Here is a 5,358-nt window from a genome sequence, read left to right on the forward strand (position 1 = left end):
ACCGACACCCACAGAGGCCCACCGAGACAAACCGAGGCCCACTGAGACTCACTAAGACCCACCAAGACCCATGAGGCCCGCCGAGGCCCAACGAGACCCACCAAGACCCACCAAGACCAGCTAAAGACCAACTGAGGCCAAAGGTCCACTGAGACCCACTGAGACCCACCGAGGCCCACCGAGGCCCACCAAGACCAACTGACGCCAAGGGTCCACTGAGACCCACAAGGCCCACCGAGACCCACTGAGGCCTGCTGAGCCCCACCGAGACCCACTGAGGTCCACAGAGGCCCACCGAGGCCGGGGGAGGAACCTCAGCTCTGCTGCTGCACCTCCAGACCCAATCAGGTGTTTACTGGCTCGGTGACGGCGGCGCCTCGGTGTGCGCTGTGGGCCGGGCCGGCCTCGGGAACCGTTTCCTGCCGGCGACACACTTGAGCGCTCTGCCCTCAGCAGCCGGTTGTTCTTTAAACAGTGACTGGAATTATGTTGAGAGCTGAAAGGATGAATCAGGACGGCAGCAGAGTGCAGGGACGACAAAGAGACTGCACGGACACACAACGATACAGACACACAAAGACACACAGATACACAGACACACAAAGATACAGACACACAAACACACAGACACACAAACACACAAACACACAAACACACAAACACACAGACACACAAACACACAGACACACAAACACACAGATACACAAATCAATGGGTCCCGTTGGTGCAGCCACACAATCATCAGCAGGAGAAGCAGAGCTGCAGCGATTGATCGATCGGCCGTCAGCTGGGAGATTAATCACCGACTATTCTCATCATCGATTCATCGGTTTGAGTCGTTTTTGTTAAAAATATCTCAGATTTCTCATTATTTGTTTATTTTTGTCAATAAACGTATTAGTTAATCAACTGTTTGTCACTTTTTTATTCATGAACCACCAGAGTTCCAACAATTGACTGATTATTTATCAACTATCACATAAATCAACGACTATTTACGATCAGTGGGAACGACTTTCAGTCCAAATGATCTGAAGTTTATGTTCAAGTTACTCTTTGTAAAAATACACATTTCTGAGGTGGACATTATGTACAGTTTTATGTAAATTAATACTTTTTTCTGTCGTTTTATTCTCTATTTTCTCTAATTTAACAAAACAAAAACCTGTAAAACAACAACAAGAAATTATTCATCACTTTTCAATCCTTCATCTACACACACAAATAAAACTATCAGAATTTTGCTTATTTAATTTTTTTAAATGTAATTTTCTAGTCAAACGTTGTATAAGAACAAACTACTAATAATGAAAACAGTGGACATTATTTACAGTTTTGGACATTTTTTATGGTCAACATGTAAATTAATAGTATTTTTGTGATTTAACTAAACAGGAAATCTATAAATAAACATTTAAAGAAATATCTAATTTTTCTTTTAAATATCACAAATATCTGTAAAATGATTTTTTTTCATTTATTTTTTTTTAAAATGTCATTTTATGGTCAAACGTTGTAAAAGAACAGTTTTGGACATTTTTTTATGGTTAACCTGTGAGCTAATACTTTTTTCTGTGACTTTATTAATTATTATCTGTAATTTAAAAATGTGTAAAATAATCGTAAATTGAGTTAAAAACTTTAAAAACTGAACATTTTCTTTTTTTGCAGCAGCAGAGGCACAGAATTACCAAGAATATAGTGAGAAACTGTTAAAGCTTTACATTTTTACAGTGAGTAGTTTGTGTTATTGTTAATTACGGCACCAGGATGTGTATTTCTACAGCAGATATATCAGCTCCAGCTATCGGTCGTCCATCTATCTGATCACTACAGGATCAGCAGCATCGGTTTCAGCCAGAAAACCTCCCGTCTGTTCCCTCAGAGCAACTTGTGCTCCTGACATCAGTCTTCTGTGAACTGTTGAACCTCCGGCGGCTCTCAGCGCCGTCTTAAAAAGTAAAACACATTTAATTAAAGTAAGAGCTCAGGAGTCATCAAAAGCTGCATTACTATTATTGCAAGGGCACATTTGTGACAAATGTCTGGGTGAGATATGGCAGAGCGGCTGCTGCAGTAAATGGAGCCACTTCAGGAGGAAACACAACAGAAACGAAGCCAGAGTGGAGGAAGGTGCTGCCAGCTGCTCACATTAACCCCAGCTTCCTTCATCTGATCACCACAGCCTGGACCTGAAACCTTCTGCTGGTCACACCACGGAGTCCTGCTCAGGAGCGCCACCTGCTGCCCACACACGGCTACTGTGAAGCTTCAGGATGAATCAATGAAATACTACAGCAGCAATAATCAGCAGCTAATTACAGCCAAACAGCTCCATCATCACCGGACCTCCGTCTGCCGGGCCAGAACAGAACCTCCCAGCATCCAGCAGCAGCAGCAGCAGCTCAGTGCAGGTCCACTTTATCTGGCCCGGCACATACTTGATTACAGTTAATTACATTCACCCGTCGGCCAAGGTCGACTAGATCCCAGTGAGACGCCTGGAACAAAAACCAGCACATTCTGCAAAAAGTGAAGACGAGCCGAGATCCAGAGAAGCAGGATGAAGCTCAAAGTCACGACAGCAAACAGTGTCAGAAAGACGAGTTACTGGAGAAAGTTTCCAGAAAATCCAGCCTCAAAGTGGACCTCAGACACAGCCGGCAACGATAATGCCAATTAGAGCAGCAGCAGCAGGATAATTAGAGAGAAACTCTTAATTTAAAAAGCAATAATGTTTGCTTGCACTCATTTAAAATACTGCTTGTTCACTTCAAACCCCTGTGGAGCGTTTTTTTTGTAATGCATGCAGAATATTTAAAGTAAAAATAACATTCAAAAATAAAAATCTGAATACAGATGGATAGATAATGCAAATTGCACACTGCAGTCCGCAAAGTCTTGTAACTGCATCCTACCATCAACTTCAAATCCTCATTACATACGTGTTCAGAAGAACATTGCAATAAGAATTTTAAACTCTATATATGTAAAAACAACCCATGTGAGCGCAAAGTGTCGTTAAAAGCTCCCTCTTTCACGTTATTGTAATTTCTCGTTGCATCCTCACGTCTTTAACTGAATTCTTGTGCGTGTGAAACAAGTAAATAAAAGCAGATCTTACCTGCTGCAGCGATGCGTCCTAAATAAAGTTCATTCTCGTGGCTCGCCTGCAAATAAATGCTCAATTACAAGAGAAGCCTGGGAAAAAACTGTGTAAAAAATGTACATTTTGGCGAAAGATGCCGATGTGGAAACGTGAGTAAAGTCCTCAGCATCCGTGTTGTCGGCGCAGTTGCTCAACTTGGTCTCTGCTGCTGCTGCGCTGCTGCAGCGGCTCTCCACAGCGCAGCCAAAGAGCAGCGGCGGCGGCGAGAGCAGCAACCCCCGCTACCGGCGACTTCGCTTCTAGAGCAAACACTCACGAAATCAACTCGACATTTTGCGTTTTTCCACTAAAATCTGGCGTTTTTTAGTTCAACTACAATATACTATGTATAGAAAAAATTGACAACAACTACATATGTTACTCTCGATGCCTGAAAATAACGCCGGTGAGGAGTAGGACGGGAAAACACGCTAATGCTAATTTTGATTAAGAAGTTTGCATGCTAGCAAAAAATAAATAAATAGCTTGCGCTCAACAGACAACATTTCGGTGGCATGTTGAGTAAAAGTCTGGTAAAGTTACTCACCAGCACTGTTACCTTCACTGGGACCACCAGCCAAGGACACAACACACCAGTAAACATACTAAACTTCCTTTCTTGCTGTCTGCCGTTTTGTATTGATAGCTAGCATACAGTTAGCTTGTATTAGCAGCTATTAGCCAAACACCACTGAGGAGCGCCATCTTGGATTTTATGGGAAATTCTTGATCTGAGTTAATTTATACATTTTTAACTTCATAACCACAAGGCAGAAGTTTTTTTTTTTCGAGCTTTTAATTAACTCTTAAACTTTCTTTTTTTTTTAAACTACTAATAACCAACACAGGTACAGCTGCCAGATAAATCCAGAGAAAAAGGCAGAAAGAAACTGCCGATGGACTGAAGAGAAGTAGCAAAGAAGTTGAATATAACTGATAAATGATTTATAAATAAACTTTAATAATACATTTATTGATAATAGCTGTATGCATTTTTCTGACCTTCACCAACAGAGATAGCTAGCCTGACAGTTAGCCTTACAGTTAGCACAATAATTAGCCTAAAAGTCTAAAGTTATGCTGACAGTCAGCCCAACAGTCTAACAGCTACCCTGACCATTAGCCTGACAGTAAGCCCAACAGCTAGCCTAAAAGACTGATGGTTAGCCTCACAGTCTGACAGTTACTCTGAAAATTAGCCTGATAGTCTTACAGTTAGCCGAATAGTTAATCTGACAGTTAGCCTAACATTTTGACAGATTATTAATAATCTGTCAAAATGTTAGGCTAACTGTCAGACTAATTAGTCTGACAGTTAGCCTGATGGTTAGCCTGACAGTCTTACAGTTAGCCCAACCCTATAACAGTTAGCCTGACTGTCAGACAGTTAGTTTGACATTTTGTTTTTAAGATATTTTAGGGCTTTTGTGCCTTTATTTAGAGCAGTAGAGATAGACAGGAAATGGGGGAGAAGAACGGGGAGAGACCTGCACCAAAGGATCATGAGCGGGAGTCGAACCCACGATTGCTGCGTTGGGGAACTACAGCTCCTGGTCATGGGTCGCCTGCTCAGCGAGGTGAGCTGTAGAGACGCCCAGTTAGGCTGACATTTAACCTTATAGTTAGCCTTCCCTGGACCAGCCTGTTCCATTGATAATACCAAATAATCCAGGCTTAATTCATCCATCCATCCATCCATTATCTATACACTGCTTAATCCTCACTCGGGCCGCGGGGTGCTGGAGTCGATCCCCACTCTAAGCCTGAGATTAGTTTCCCACGTTAAATTGCCAGAACAACTGAATCATGCTGAATTCTCATTACGGAGCTGAAACAACCTGAGATTAACTGAAATATTGGGCAATTTGGGAAACCAGGTAATTTATATTTTAATCCTTCTATGGACGGATATTTCTTTATAGGATTCTAAGAATGATATTATTAGTTTGGTTTTCAGACACTGAAGGTTGTTTACTTTACTAAAAACTGAATAAATATTCCGCTATCTCCCGTTTTTAAAGCATTCTTAAGCATATTAATCTAATTACGTCCCATGGCACGTGAACGCAGCAAGGGGACGACGTCATGACGTCAGCGGGGTTTATTTCCGTACGTGCTTCCGTGAAGTTGAAGGATTGTTTATGTGCGTGTCTTCTTCCCGCGTCCTGAGCGGACAGTGGGTTCACTAACGGCGGCTGGTTCTCTGGTTG

Source organism: Stegastes partitus, unplaced genomic scaffold (assembly GCF_000690725.1).
Source record: "Stegastes partitus isolate 25-593 unplaced genomic scaffold, Stegastes_partitus-1.0.2 Scaffold878, whole genome shotgun sequence".
NCBI classification, from domain to species: domain Eukaryota; kingdom Metazoa; phylum Chordata; class Actinopteri; family Pomacentridae; genus Stegastes; species Stegastes partitus.